At 47.7% G+C, this 16,712-nt stretch overlaps 1 protein-coding gene across 2 annotated transcripts in view; it reads right to left on the reverse strand.

Moving 5' to 3' along the window:
* The window catches only part of sntg2 (syntrophin, gamma 2), a 1,221,259-nt gene that overhangs the window by 306,640 nt on the left and 897,907 nt on the right, over window positions 1-16,712 (reverse strand). The window lies entirely within an intron of this gene.

Consider the following 16,712-nt stretch of genomic DNA (forward strand, 5'->3'; position numbering starts at 1 on the left):
TCAGTTCCAGAGTGCAGAGTCAGCAGATCTAGCAGGGGTGAGCTCAAGCTTTTAAATTCCAGGGTAAAGCAAGTCCTGAGAAACTTCTAAATAGTTCAGTGGTCAAAAATTGCCATTTAAAAACTCTGTGGGAAAAATCAGATTCCCAAGTCGATGCCTGAACATGTGGTATCCAAGCTTGCTCCGAGAAGGAAAAAAAAATCAGAAGAATTGTGACTAAAGAATTAACTTTAAAGGCCAGCAAAGATCAGGATTCATTGCTTTTGTGACCCAAAAGCATAGCACTGAAACGGAGAAGTCTGCAGCTATTTTTCCAAGGCTGAGCACGAACGCCATTACAGTGGGAGCTCACCAAAAGTGCACAGTGCAGGTAAACCCTTTACCTTCAAATAAACAGTGGTGCCATCTTGAATTTTAGGAACTTCTTAAAGCTGAACCTACACTTTAAAAAATTTTAGCCATGGGTCAGAAATCTGCTCTTCCAGATCAATTTGGACTTATCCAAGGCCCAGATCAATCACGTAATTGGGGACTTTGGAGAAAAAGATTCTTTAGATATATGATTGCTTCAGATCTGGGTAAAAAGACAGAAGCTGAGCAAGTTAACACACTGCTTTACTCAGTAGGCCTGATAGCGGACAACATTATTGCTAGAGAAGGAATTAACAAATGATCTGCTAAATTTGAAGAATTACTAAAATCATTTTATGTTTATTTTAACCTAAGAGGTAACAAAATCCTTAAAAGGACTAAATTTAATAAATGTTTCCAGCAGCCAGGAGAACCTGTCGACTCATTCATTAATGACCCATACAGGATGGCTCAAGGCTACTAGTTTAGTGATCTAAAATTTGAATTTATCGTGGGTAGAATAGTTCTGGAGTAGCAGACAGTGCACTCTCAGACATGCTGCAAGCAAAGGAAGGTCTAACCCTCAGGAAAGCTATCCAGATTGTTAGGCAGTCTGAAATCCGTGTGCAGCACAGGTCCATTTTAAGAGGAGAAAGTAAACCATGGTACATAGGAAACCCCACAATCCGGTTAGTTAAACAGCACAGAGAAACTTTAGGGCAAGGGAAGTGATATCCTAACTGAACAGAAAAGTGACCACGCCAGCACTGTGGAGTGAAGTACACACACACAGGTGAGATCAATGTCCTGTAACTTCAGCCCAATACTTTCAACAGAATTGGACACTGTGAAAAATTGTGCAGGGCCAAAACATTTAAACACAAAGACGACCCAGGGATGATCCATGAGGTTGAAACTGTACGCCAAGAGGATACGGAGCCATGCTTCTTGGGTGTTGTCAAGGATCCAGGATTTTTGTTTTGGAATGCGGACATTTTGGTTAATGACCATCTCACAGACTTTAAATTGGACATGGGAGCCAGTGTTATGGTGGCTGAGAAATATTTTGCTTTGAACAACAGACATGGTACTCTTATCGGCCTGGAGGAAAAAAAACATTTCCTCATAACAGGATTGCCCATCTTCCGTCACAGAGGACATCACAATGATGCACTCGATGAAAACAACACTTGTCCACTCCCGGAAAAAATGGAATAAATCAACAATTACCCCTCTCACCGCAACTGCTGAATCGACAAAGAGCGGTTCAATACCAAAGAATGGAAAAAAAGGATGAAAAGATGTCCAGATGTCAAAACAACTGCCAAATCAACAGAGTTTACCTGCAATGACAGAGCCTACCACTCCTCCGATAATAGTGTGAATGAGATATGGAAGGGTTACAAGGCCTCCAGGCTACCTGAACCTATAAACAAAGGCTTCAAGGGGGAGATGGGGTAGTAATAATGATATAAATACATGGGGTAAACTAGAATAACTTGAAATTTATTGGGTAAAGACTTGGGGGAGGTGTAGTATAAGGGTCTGACATATATAGGGTTAACGTGGGGCTGAGTGCAGTACCACCCACACAGTGATGTAAGAAAACACATAACCCATACCTAGGGGTCAGTCTAGTGTTGGACAGAGCTGTGTGCACAAGAAATCATGGAGACAGCTCCTAGCTTGAACCCTTTACTGTATATATGTACATACTTCTTGCAGTTAATAAATACATTCAGTGAACTTACTTAAGACTATAAAGACTTTGTTAAGACCTACTGAATGGTAACTAACACCCTACAACACCATCTATACCAACACCACTATCCTTCTCAGTTTGGTGTCAGTGGCAATCTGGCCACTTTGCATTGAGTTTTTGAATCCAAGCCATTGATAAAAATTTAAAATAGTAGTATTCCCATCATTGTGCCCCTAGGCATTCCACTCATTACTTCTCACCCATCGTGATGTTACTCCTCTGTTGATTCCTATTGTTTTCTACCCTTCCATAAATTTCTTATCCACTCCCAGGGTTTACCTTGATCTATAATATAAATATTAATATATCAGATTGAGCAACTCAACTAGAATTCATAATATTTATTATGATAACCTGTAAGTGCTGGTTGAGGTTCCCACTAACAGCAAGCAAGGGGCCTATTTAATATGTAGTAGTCATAGCCTGGTTATGTTGTTGGTGCTGCAACTTAATTTTGACCCAATAGGGCAAGTCCTGTGGTCTCTGTTGCCTGACAGCAATGACAAGGCAGAGGAGGCAACCAGCCAGAAGCGATGTTTGTAAGGTTCATAAGTTTACTTGTCTTCAAATTCCTTGTGGACCAGAGTGAGCTGGAATGCTTCCCCCAGGCCTCACAAGGAAATATCTGGCCTCCGGGGTCCTATTGTGCCTAGACTTCCATGCCTCCTACCCTCCTGATTAGGTCTCAAAACTTCTCCACTACTGACTGCTTTGGACCAATCCCATCAGTGCCCACTGCGGGCTCCTGCTTCTAATTTCTGCTTCTGCCCACTGACTAGGTAGTCAAATTACATCAATTTATTTAAATAATAGGCTATCTTTAAAATCAGCAGAGACCCCACATCTCCGGCCATGCTGGTTTCTTTACTCACTACTGAACTCCCCTTCCTCACTCTTCCTACCTCCCTACAAGTATTGGAGCTTTTGAGTTTAACAAATAGGCTTTTATGTGAAACTTTTGTTGAATGTCTTTTGGCAGTTTAGGTACACCCTATCACAGGGCTTCCCAGAGCCTATTTTTCTGTCATTCCTCAAAGAAGTCCGTGAGATTGGTCAGGCAGATGTTACCCTTCTGAATCCAAGCTGACTGTTGTTAACTAGTTCATTGTACAGCTAATCCTCAGGTATACTCCATAAAATCATTCAACTGATTTACTTGGAATGGAAGTAAAATTGATCAATCTATGGTTATCTATGTCAGTTCTAACCTCCTTCTTAAATAGGCAGCATATTAGTCTGTTTCTATTTTATTGATATCACCCTTGTGTCCAATGACAGCGACAGCCTCATAATGGTTATCAGTGTTGTAATATGCCTTTAAGAGATAGCAGCATGATATCACTAGAAGGGAGGTGCGTCATACAATCCGTTATTAATTTCACTGTTGCTTTTGAGCAGAGCACACACAGTTCTGATGCTGATGTTTTCTATCTATGTATATCTTCTCATGTGCCTAGTCTAAATAAATGAACCCACAGCAAGTTTACCCAATCTCTTATGAGCGATTGGTGCCTTTATATCATAATGATAACATAACAATCAGTACTTCACAAATCTCCATATTCTCACCACACCCTGAGATAAATTATATCGCTCCCTTGAACATTGATTGTTTCGATCCTTTTTAGTCTATCTCGGATTTCTAACTCATCCATATTATGGATGTTGGGTTCCGCACTCCAATAATGCTACAATTGACATGGGAGAAACAACAAAATCAGACAAAATTGATCAGTCATGTGTTATCAGGTCCAATTTGTATCCAAAACATTGGGCAGAATTTCCCGTGCCGACTGGGGTTGCGCGTGTTCGGTGACGTGAGCGGACAATATGGCGAGAAGGCCAAAAATAAGTTTCACGACATCGTGAAAGCAAATTGCGATCGTCCACTTAGCCTGTTGAAGGCGTTTCCCGGCATCGGACATCGGGAACCTCATTGTAATACATCTGCATATCATTATAAGGCTAGCCCACTGGAATCATCCCCCCATGCTGAATCGTCTGCCCACACTGGCGGGAAAACAATCTGGTGCAGAACACGTCTTGACAACCGTGACGTGAAGAAGTCGGGACTTATAGCCAGGGCCTTGCTCACATCGCGGACATCTGAGGGGCAAAAGATGCTGGAGCCTGACAGCAACGAGACCCTGGAGGAACATCCATGGAATGCTGGGCGGATTCTCATGGACATGGCTCTGCTGTGAAGCAGCTCACGGAAGTTGGAAAGTCACCGTTGAGGGTCCACTCACAATGGATGATGGTTGATGGAGTGGAGAGGAAGGTCCAGCTGTGTTTGGGAAAGGAAGGTGTACCGGTGGGTGGGAGAGGAAGGTGTAGGATTGACTGAGAGAGGAAGAGGTGTCGGGGGGGGAAGGTTGGGAGGGGGAGAATGAAGGTGTCGGAGGGGGGGTGAGGTAAGGGGGGAACAAAGGTGTCGGCGGGGACGAAGTGGGGGGGAACAAAGATGTTGAGGGAGATGAGGTTGGGAGGGGGGAATTAAGGTGTCAGGTGGGGGTGTCCAGGGGTGGGGAAGGAGTACCCATGGGGGTTAAGGAGTACCAAGGTGGGGAAGGCCTTCCAGAGGGGGAAGGGGTTCCAAGGTGGGGGGAGAGTCTGGAGGTAGACGTGCAAGGGAGGGTTCTGATGGGCCAATTACTGCCTCCTGGGGAGCGAACTGAGGGTGGGCGTGGTATGGAGGAAAGGTGAGAATGATGGAGGGCAGAGGTGAGGCAGTAGGGTTGGAAGGTGAGGGTTCAACAGTAGCGGTAGAAGGGATGGCAAAAGTGGTTTGTGGGGACTCGGAGGCAGACACGGACCCTGGGGGTGGGAAGGAGGAGGTCGTGAAGGTGAATGTGGATGGGGTGGGTGGACTTTCGGGAAGGAAGGGAACGTGCACCTTTACCTGGGCATCCCCGAAGGAAAAGTGTTGTGGTTGGTAAGTCACACAGGGGAGTTGGAAGGTGATGCCAGGGGGCTCAACAGGTATGGGGGAATGGAAATGCGTAAATGGGAGAGGGGAAAGGATGGGGCAGCAAAATAAAAACTGTATTACCACCATGCTGGCCTAAATGAAAATGAAATGAGAGTCAGGGTGGGCGAGATTAGGGGCTGCATGGGAGTGTGATCAGTGGGTGGGCGGAGATGCAGGTCAGCTCAGATGGACAACTGAAAGTGAACCCCAGCAGGCAGCATTGAAAATGCTCAGGACATTGAAATGAGTGTGATATGGGAAGAACCCGTGTGCATGGAAGAGTGCTTACACGGGGCTCCAAAAGTCCCTGTCCCTCACACATACACAAGCACACTGACACACATACACATCTCTCCCTCCAGAATCACTCTAGGGTCGTCTTCGTGCAGCTGAACGGCTGGTGGGGGTGGGTGCGGTGATGGATGCAGTGGGAGGACTCGCGAAGCCTGTCAATTACACATTATTCAGTGAAAGTGCACATATTTCCAGATTGCAAAGTGACAAAACTTGTCCACCCATGCAACCGTGATCAGAATTTCATAACTTTTTAATGCCTTAGACTTCTAGTTGCTGCCCTGACATCTGCAGCAGGAGATAGCCAGTGCAATGGTTGGCCCTGTTGCCTCTGGCATGAGTCCTCTGGAGAGCCAAGTCCTTCGGGGCTCCGGCTTGCTTTGGCTGTTCTCCTGTGGGCCAGCTGCTCCCTCTGCGGTGACAGAGGACAAGGTTGAGAGGGTCACAGGCAAAGGTGACTCGGAGGGAGAGCACAGCCTCTGAGATTCCTGAGTGGATAAACCAGGGGTGTCCGGCTGCCGCTGAGGAGGGCCTGAGGGCCCTGTCCTGACTCCTTGAGGGGAAGGAGCATCTGAGGGATGTCGAGGTGCCCCGTTTCCCTCTCGTGTTGACACTGTAGGAACTTACCCATGGCTCCCGCGATGGAGTGCAGGTCTGCACATATCATCACATTCTGCATGACATGGAGGCAGGGTCTCCATGGCGTCTGCCATTCTTCCGATGGAGACCTCCATACATGCATATGTGGGCACCACTTCATCAGACAGCAGGCTGACACACTCCTCCGACTCACGTGCCACACTGTTGAAGGCTTCCAATAGCTCTGCGTTATATTCCCCCACCTTCTGCTGACTCTCCAGGATGAGTTGGAAGGCCAAATCCAGAGGCTCGTCATCTGACTCGGATCCCACAGATGCCTCTTCCCCAGCAGTCCTCCGAGCGCCAGGGAGCTCGGCTGAACCTGTCTCCTCCTGGTGTGGACACATGTCCGTGCGGTGACCTCCAGATTGTGAACCCGAGTCTGCTGTAGATCTAGGTCCCTGTGTATCTCTGTGCTGGTGGAGGGTGAGGATAAGCACTGTTTCGGTCTTCCACACTGCTTATTTCTAGCTCTTCAATGGAGGAGTCCTCTTGGCTGGAGGTGAGGATATGGATGGAGCTGAGGGACTGGCTGGCTGAGGGTGTCGGTTGCTTGGCAGAGCTCCCTATGAACCGAAGTAGAGATAAGTAGTGCATGGCAGAGTCAAAAGAAGGAGATAGAGCACTCAGATTTACGTTGAGAGAGGGATGATGTGGTGCAGGGTCCTCATGTGGGTGTTCGCCGCCGACCTCACTGTCGCCGCAGGCACATTCCACATCCTCACCAGTCAGTGCGATGGCACACTCCTCAAAGTGAGTGAGGGACCTAATGTGGGCCACTCCACCCCTGGTCTTGGATCTCTCCCTGCTTATGTGAGCAGGCTTCTCCTGCATGAAAACAGATGGAGAGAGTGTGAGCAGGACACATGGCACTGCATGGAATGTTTGTGTGGTGAGCGGAGCCATGGATAAGATGAGGACCCGAGCTGCAGAGGATATGAGCCTGATGGAGATTTGAGGGCGTGTGTGAGAGTTAGTAGCGTTGTCCCTTGAGGTGTGAGATCCCTGTGGATGTGTGATGGGTTTGTGAGTGTGTGAGTTGAGAGCGATCAGAAGAGTGACTTACCCTGGCGGAATGGAGGAGATCATTCATTCTCTTGTGCTACAGGGTGGCTGTGCTCTTTTGTAGGGCCTTGGCATGGATCACCGTTGCCACTGCCTCCCAAGCCAGATTGATGATGTTGCTGCCCATCCTGTGGCTATAGCAGGGTAGAGGACATCACAGCGTCCAAATGGTGCTCAAGGGATGCGTCATTAAACCTGGGGCTTCAGTCTTGTTGCCTTTCGGAGCCATGTCTTCTGTGCAGCAGTCATGGGCTGGAAGCAGAGGTTTGCGCGCAGCTGAAATTTAAATATGGTGAGATGGCATGATGAGACGGCAAGGTAATGGCATGGCGGGCGAATGTGAGCCCGCCCACCATCAAAATGTCATGTTTCTGGGGAATGTATAATTAATGCGGCTGGATTGGGACAATATGGCTTGAGAAGCCGCCATTGCGACCAATGGGTAAAAAGTAATTTTTCCCTCCTGCTACCACACTTAGTGCAAATCTTGGATGATTCTGCCCATTAAACCAGATTTCCAAATACAGGCTGGAGCTTGGCACCACCAGACCAGGTCACAGACATGAAACATTAACTCTGTTTCTCTCTTCACAGATGCTGCCAGGCCTGCTGAGTATTTCCAGCACTTTGTGTTTTTATTTCAGATTTCCAGCATCTGCAATATTGCTTTTGCTCTTTCATTGCCAAAAGTAGTTGGGAGCGATCTAATCTTTATCTGGATTGTCCTCCAATTTTTAACTCAAGCCAGAGAAATTACAAATGTGTTCTCAACTAATGAACAGGCCTAGCTTTTATCAAGTAATTAAAATTTGCTCATCATATGTTTTGATATATGCATATCTAAGGTGCTCATCCCAAACAGGAAATGCTTGCAATAAGGTATCACTCAGGTCAGCCAGAAGACCTGCATTAAAGGAAGTTTAGTTTGAGGATGAAAGGTGCTGAAAATGTTCTTGTTAAATGAGAGGCTCGGGGAGAGATTAAAGACATCCAATGATTTCAGATTGACAGAATACCCTTGATAGAAAGGGAGGTTACTGGGTTTTTTAGGCCCAAAATGTCCTTATGCTACAATGCTGGTGGTTATACCACTTGCCTGGCCTAGACATTACTGTGGAGGCTAGTGAAACATCTCACCTCACAGCTACAGCCCTCTTGTACAAAGATATATCCCAGTGAAGAAGGAGGATTCTAGGAAAGGGATAAACCAACCATTGTTAACCAAGGAAGTTAAGGATAGTTATCAAATTTAAAGAAAAAAAACATACAATGTGGCAAAGATTAGTGGTAAGCCAGAGGATTGGGAAAAGTTTTAAAAAGCAACAGAAGATGACCAAAAAAAAGAATAGAGGGAGAAAATAAACTTTGAGGGTAAACTAGCAAGTAATGTAAAAATGGACAGTAAGAGCTTCTTTAAATATATATAAAGGAAGAGAGAGGCCAAAGTGAACATAGGCCCCTTAGAGAATATGGCTGGGGAAATAATAATGGGGAACCAGGAAATGGCAGAGGAGTTGAATAAATAATTTGCATCAGTCTTCACGGTAGAAGACACTAATAGCATTCCAAAAATACTAAATAATCATGGGGCAAAAGCAGGGGGAGTGGGGGGAATGGGTGGGAGCAACAAATAGATACAATAACTATCACAAGAGAAAAAGTACTAGGGAAACTAATGGGCCTAAAGGCCGATAAGTCACCTGGACCTGATGGGTTGCATCCTAGGATCTTAAAGGAAATAACTGCAGAGATAGTGGATGCACTGGTAGTAATCTTCCAAGAATCCTTAGATTCTGGAAAAGTCCCAGAGGATTGGGAAACTGCCAATGTAACACCCTTATTCAAAAAGGGAGGGAGACAAAAAAAGAGGTGACTATACGCCAATTAGCTTAACATCTGTCATTGGGAAAATGTTAAAATCTATAATAAAGGATGTAAAAGCAGAGCATTTAGAAATGCTTAATGTAATCAAGCGGAGTCAGAATGGCTTCATGAAGGATAAATCATGCCTGACAAATTTATCAGAATTCATTGAGGAGGTGACAAGCAGGATAGATGAAGGGGAGCCAGTAGAGATAATATATTTGGATTTCCAAAAGGCATTCGATAAGGTATCGCACATAAGGCTACTTAATAAGATAAGAGCCTATGGTGTTAGGGGTAGTATATTAACACGGACAGAGGATTGGCTGACTAATAGAAGACAGAGAGTTGGGGGATAAGGGGGGCATTTTCAGGATGGCAACCTGTAACTAGTGGAGTGCCACAGGGATCAGTGGTGGGGTCACAATTATTTACAATATATATCAATGACTTAGTTGAGGGAAATGAATGCACTATTGCCGTGTTTGCGGATGACAGAAAAATAGGTGGGAAGGCAAGTGGTGAGGATGACACAAAGAGTCTACAGAGGGATATAGACAGGTTAAGTGAGTGGGCAAAAACGTGGCAGATGAAATATAGGGCAGAATTTTCCATTTGGTAGGGCGGCGGGCAGGCAGCTGATTGCCACTGCAAAAACGGGCCGCACCGCTATTTTCCGCGGGCGGGCCAATTAAGGCCTGCCCAGCGGATTAGCGATTCCTGTGGAGAACGGGAAACTAGTCGCGGAGGCGGGCGTGCTCAGACCGCCGGTTCCAATGGGGAAATGACAATCTGTATAAAGAGTGGAAAGGCAACCTGCTTGAGGCAGTGCACCATGGCCACTCGGGGTGAGAGAGAGGCAGCTACAGAACAGGAGCATGAGCAGGAGGAGGGGGGCAGGCTGCAGGAGAGGCCAGCGGAGGGCCGCTGTGCCCCCCGATTTTCTGATGCCTGCCTTGCTGTCCTCCTCCAAGAGGTGTCCAGCCATCGGGATATATTGTATCCGGATGATGGCCCCCCCGTCACCAGGCAGGCGTGGGAGGAGGTTGGTGACGCTGTAAGCCCCCATGACGATGTGCGGCGCACAGGCACACAGTGCCACAAGAGATTCAATGATTTGCTGCGCTCTGGAAGGGTGAGTACCATGTCAGTCTTGGCCATTTGACCCAAAAGGTAACCTTAGTCTTTGAGCACCTCCATGTCTTAGTGTTGTTACTGCATTGGGCATTTGGCGCACGCGGGGTGGGCAAATGGGTAGTGATCATGCTTACATCAGCCTTAGTGGTTGAGGAGAAGATGGGTTCTCCCCATAGCATATGTTGGTGTTTGTCGCATTTGAGTAGTCTGGGGGCAACCTGCAGGGGAGGCCGCTAAACACGTACTCAGAACTCCAACACATGTCATGTTGATGGTGATGAGACGGTGGAAGGGGAGCCTCAAGCTATCGTGGCCAAGTGCCATCTGCTGGCATTGGCACCTTACCTAGTTGCGCCTCCTTGCCATGGGAGCTAAGACCCGTGTGCTATTCAAAGTGATGGACGCTGAATGTGTCCAAGGTGGCCGTTGGGGGAGGGGGTTGGGAGCAGCCGTACTATCTTCTGGGGACTGATCACCAGTAGTGTGGACAGGAGCCGCTGGAGGCCTCAGATGGGCCCCTGTGGTTGGGGTGCGGTGTGCGCGTGCAGAGTACATGAGCGATCAGCCCCAATAAATCCTCTTCTCTGTTCTGCAGGCAAAAAGTAAACACAATCAGCGGGAGCTGGAGGTGGGCACACCCTGCTCCAGTGACTCACGACCTTCGAGGAGCAGGCCATGGAGCTGGGGAGGAGGCAGGAGGCCAGGGCAGCCAGGGTGGCAGGTGGCAGCAAGGCTGGGGTCCAGCGGCCGGGTATTTGAGGTCCACAGTCCCATCCACTCTGTCTGCCCACCATCCAAACCACTGATGGCTGCTGCAATCGGTGATGCTGAAACACTGCTCATTCACAGACTGAGACACTCTGACATGTGGGTCATACACAAAGGTCCCTCGTCCCCTTGAGAAATCGCGTCCCCACCACCTTCCAAAGTCACCTTATCCCATTTCTGACCACTATCCCCATGGTCTAACATACCATGGCATCGCTGCTGCACATCCAAAGACTTATTGCATCTTGGGGGGGTTTGAACCTCCACCACCCTTTCAGCCACTGTGTCCCACATTACTCTGTCCAAAAGGTCCTCAGCACCTCAGCTGCGAACCTCATGGCATTCAACTTAAATAAATGCCACCGCGTTAGTCATCCCTGCACCAAGGGGAAATGTTGCCTTCTGCCCACCCGGTCTATGCCCCTCCTAACGGTACGAAGGTCAATAATGTGACCTGTCAATCTTCTGTGATCCACGACAAATGTCACAAGTGTTTGCGATGTTTCCTCAGCCCTGCAACTCTCCAGGCCAGCATGTATCCATGTCAGGAACCTCTGCACTCTCCCCACTCCAATGGCCATAACATGCCATGTGGCATTCCGGAGGCCATCTGACCAGCCTGTCTGTATGCACGTCTAATGTTTGAGCCTCCTCTTGACTCTTTTCCAAGCGACTAATGTTCATCCCCGTAAGGTCTTGAAGGGTGAGCAACTTATGAGGCTGGGGGGGAAAGGGATGAAAGGTGTTACTAACTGAACGCCAACTGATGCAGTGTCCTTGTTGTTAATTTCAGCATCACCACTACATGGCCATGCCCAAAGACACCGCAGCCCCCCCTCCACACCTGGTGCCCAAGACGTGCAACTTGCGGCACATCATTTCAGCCAGCCAGGCACCAGCGCAGACACAAACACCTCGGTGGGGAATTTACCGTCGGCTAGTGTCCCGGGTCACAGTGGAGAGGGCACTTCACAATTGCTGGATGAGATGGTAGGGACAGAGAGTGGCGATGGTGCCAGCAGCCAGAGGGCTGCAGGGACCCGGCACATGCTGAGTCCGGCAGTGATGATGTGCCTCTGGAGCTGTCACCAATGCAGCAGCTGCAGGACAAGCGGCAGGAATCGCGTTTGCATCTGGCATGGTTGCATGAGGGTGTACTTCAGCTGGTCTCTGTGGTGGAGGAAACCAGGCAGAGTGTCAGTGATGGCATGAACCTCAGGGCAGAGCTTCAGGCTTCCTCCACTGAGAGATTGGCGACTCTCATGGAGAGGGGGTTCGATCGGATGGAGAATCTTCTGATTGGGTTACGCTCTGACCTGCAAGCCCTCACAGCGGTAATGGCTACAGGTGGTCCTTCCCAATGTGGGAGATGTTGTGGGCACCAAGCGTCGGCACTTGGTGCCCATGCATCTGGGGTGATCAGGGAGGTCCATTGGGACCTCACGTCGGCGCAGCAGCAGCCTGTTGTCGCTGCGAGCTCCTTTCAGGGCGCTCCGGAGGAGGGCAGCAGCTCCTCCGCCACTTTGCCAGTGACTGTTGCATCCATTGAGGCTGCAAAAACTGGGGAGGTACCAGTTCCATCACAGGCTCCACGGTCCAGAGGACGCCCGCCAAGGTCATCAACGCCAACAGGACAGCAGAGTCAGCAGGCTGTCTCACAAGCCACTCCGAGCGATGGGGCGGCACCAAGACGAGGCACCCGCAAACGTAAGCATAAGGCATGTTAGGCACTCCACAGGTTTCTCACTGGTGATTTTGTGTTGACCTTAGAATAGGGAAAAATATACTTATGTTTGCAATGGAAACGTTTCTGTCATATTTTGGACATAATAAAGTCCACTTTTCTGACCGTGGCTGAGGGTGTTTCCTTTGTGCTGCATTTGTATGTTTCACAGACATAACATGAGTGTTTGAGTGGACATTGATGTTTCTATACTAAGCCCTTAGTTGCAGCTGATGAGGTGGAAGATGTAGCACCTAAGTGCCACGCATGGAAGCGCCAGGCAATGCTGTTCCTGCTGATCCATGTGTGTGGAGATAGCTGAAGGTTCTTTGGATTAAAGTGTCCCAGGTGTCCCTGCCTCTTTGGTGTAATAGTGGGTCGGTGTGCTGCCCCTCATCATCGCCCTGTGCTTCCTCATCCTCTGAGCCACTGCTGGATTCATTATGTGCAGCCTCATCCAGGGCGTCAAGGTCTTCATCGTCAACTGCATCCCCCCTTTCCAGCGCAAGATTGTGCAGAGCGCAGCATGCTACCGCTATCACATAGACGCGATCTGGGGGATACTGGAGTGCGCCCCCTGAGCGGTCCAGGCAACGGAAGTGCATCTTGAGAAGACCGATGGCTTTCTCCACAACAGCCCTTGTGGTGACGTGCCTCCTATTGTAGCGCTCCTCAGCTTCTGTTCTTGGATAGCGGAGTGGCGTCATGAGCCACCTTCAGAGGGGATAGACCTTGTCACCCAGTAGCCATCCATCCAGCCGAGCCGGAGCACTGAAGAGCCCCGGCACCTGGGAGTGTCTGAGGATGTAGGCGTTGTGGGAGCTGCCTGGGTACCTTGCGCGGACTTGCAGAATCTACATCCTGTGATCACACACTATCTGCACGTTCATGGAGTGGAAGCCCTTCCTTTGATGAAGGCATTGGGCTCACCTGCTGGCGCTTTTATGGTCACATGTGTGCAGTCTATTGCACCCTGGACGTGGAGGAAGCCAGCAATGGCCGCGAAGCCTCTGGCTCGCTGTGCCTGACTTGCCTGGTCGCAGCGGAAGTGGATGAAGGTCAATACCCATCTGAACAGAGCATCTGTAACCTGCTTGACACAAGTGTGGACAGCTGATTGGGAGATACCGCAAAGATCACCCAACGAGCCCTGGAAGAAGCCTGAGGCATAGAAGTGGAGGGCAACTGTGACCTTTAGAGCCACTGGCATGGGGTGTCCACCCACACAGTTAGGGGAGATCTCAGGGCCAATCATCTGACAGATATAGTTGACTATCTCCCTTGAGAGTCGGAGCCTCCTTTGGCACTGCACCTCAGTCATACTGAGGTAGCTGCTTCGCCGCCTGTATACGAACTGCCGAAGGGTCATGAGGATTCGAAACATCAACTGTTTTCTTCTCCACTGATGCTGCCAGACCTGCTGAGTTTTTCCAGGTAATTCTGTTTTTGTGTTAAAAATAGGGAAACCTTGCTAAAACTATACAAGGCACTAGTTAGGCCACACCTAGAATACTGTGAACAATTTTGTTCCCCTTATCTAAGGAAAGATATACTGGCATTGGCGTCAGTCCAGAGAAGGTCCATTAGGTTGATCCTGAGTATGGAGGGATTTTCTTATGAGGAGAGGTTGAGTAGGTTGGGCCTGTACTCATTGCAGTTTAGAAGAATAAGAGGAGACCTTATTGAAACATATGAACTTTCTCCCCGTCGGGCGGCCCGGTCAGGAGTGGACGCGGATCCGATCACCTGCGTGCTGTCATTTTATGTGGGCGGGCCAATTAAGGCCCACCCAGCATGACGCGCACCCAGAAGCGCTCAGCGCTACCTGTGTGCCCGGGGGGAGGAGGGAGAGTGCGAAAGAGCGCAGAAATTTCCCTGATGCACGGAGCTGCCTCAGGGAGATTAATTTCGTCATGAAAAATGGAATTTAAAAAATTCAGATATGTCCCCTCATGTGACAGTGTCACATGAGCTGGGACATGTTTATGAATTGTAATAAAAGCTTTTATTTAAGCTATAAACCCTTCATGAAACCTCACCCCACCTGTGGATGAGGTTCCATGAAAAATGCGAAGGCTGCCTGGGCCCTTCTCCTGCCCACCAACCTTAAGGTTGGATGGGCTGCTCTGACAACTACTTTAATTAGATGATTAACAGCCTTAACAAGCCTTTGACAGTTTGGCGGGCATGCAGCCAACTCCAGTGCGTGACCGCCGACCAGAAGGTCAGAATGATGTGCGGTGACATCAGGTCAGACACCCGACATCACCACGCGTCATTTTATGCATCGGCGTGCGAAACCCGCCCCTGCACGCCGAGCAGAAGACTCTGGCCATAAGATTCTTAGGGGGCTTAACAGGGTAGATGCTGAGAGGTTGCTTCCCCTTGTGGGTGAGTCTAGGACCAGAGGGCATAATTTCTGAGTTAGGGGTCGCCCATTTAAGACAGAAATGAGGAGGAATTTCTTCTCTCAGAGGGTAGTGAATCTTTGGAATTCTTTAGCTCAGAGGGCTGTAGATGTTGGGTCATTAAGTATATTCAAGGCTGAGATAGAGATTTTTAATCAGTAAGGGAATCAAGCGTTATGGGGAAAAGGCAGGAAAGTGGGGCTGAGGATTGTCAGGTCAGCCATGATCTCATTGAATGGCAGAGCAGACTCGATGGGCCGAATGGCCTACACCTTCATGTGTCCGAAAGAAAATGTTGGCTGTGTGCGGCCAGTTTGTTTACATTATGTTTTACATTTCGGATTGCTGCGTGGCTGCATAGCAGCGTGGCTGCACACAACTGCAGCTTAAAGGGAACATTGGTCTGATCTAAACTAAGTTTGCTGACTTCATGTTAATCTTTAATGTTGAGTATTATGTCAAATTGTAACAAATGGCCAATGCTGATTTACTGTGATAGACCTGCACTGTCAGTTCAACATTAGATATTAATCCTGCCAGTTAAGAATATTCATCTAAGTGCTTTGTACATCTTTACTATTTAACATAAAAATTCTACCAGTGATATTAACTTAACTGTTTTAATAAAGAATGCTATTTCATGATTTCATTGCCTAACTTCATCTTCATCTTCATCTCTGTCGCTGTTTGCCCAAGACTGCCAGGAACTCCATTGTCAGTGCTCTATTGGGAAAGGGTCTCCCACCCCATCTCTCTTTCAAGAAGAAAGGTTAGTCATTCACTGAGTCTTCTGGTCTTCTAAATCGATTGTGCCAAGTTTATTACAAATTGGACTATTTAATGTAAAACAGTTCAAGCATGCAAAATTTCAACAACAAATACCGTAAATCATGACATATAAGTCAGCTTGGCATATAAGATAACCACATTTTTCTGGCCCCAAAAATCATGTTTTTGCATACTTGATGTATGCGTCAATCCCCCTTTTCCGCTACAACATGCTATGCTCACATTATTAGTCAGCCTCAATTTTTCACCCCACAAATGCATGTTTTATGGTTGTAACTGGGCACAAGGGGTCAAGCAGGCGATTTGGGTTGTGTTGCAAAGATGTGCAGGAATTTAAGACACACTCACTCTTTGAGACAGATGCTGATGACATTTCAAAATGGCGAGCACCCACGCGCATGTTGGCGACTCACTTTTATACTTGGTGTATAAGTTGACCTCTATTTTTGGAGTTATTTTTCAAGGCTTCAAAGTTCGACTAAGATACTGACAACTGCAGTACTTTTCTAGACATGGATGATTAATTCACAAGGTTTTTTTTTTGATGAAGAGCTAAAGTGAAGGGGATAACAATTTGTTTAGTGCTCTTTAATTAAAATTCCTTAAAAGGGTTGTGGGTTCATCAATCCCAGTTTTCTTAAACTGCCTATTTATTAAGCTCATGAGACATGATCAACAATTCATACAACAATGCCAGAAACTGTAAAAATCACCTTGGCCCTCAATTTCGATGTATCTGGCTTTATTCAGTCCAGCAATGGTGACATCTGCAGCCTCAACCAGTTTGTTATCCAAAGATGTGTCAAGGAAGTCACAGGTGAATTATTTAACATTGTCAATGACTTTCTTCAACTTCTTCATTAATCAGCAACAATTACATGAATACAATTCTGCAGATCTTTGGGCTTTCACCATGTCACTGATTGTACCCATGTTATGATG

The sequence above is a fragment of the Cetorhinus maximus genome, chromosome 5, assembly GCF_964194155.1.
Source record: "Cetorhinus maximus chromosome 5, sCetMax3.hap1.1, whole genome shotgun sequence".
NCBI classification, from domain to species: Eukaryota; Metazoa; Chordata; class Chondrichthyes; order Lamniformes; family Cetorhinidae; genus Cetorhinus; species Cetorhinus maximus.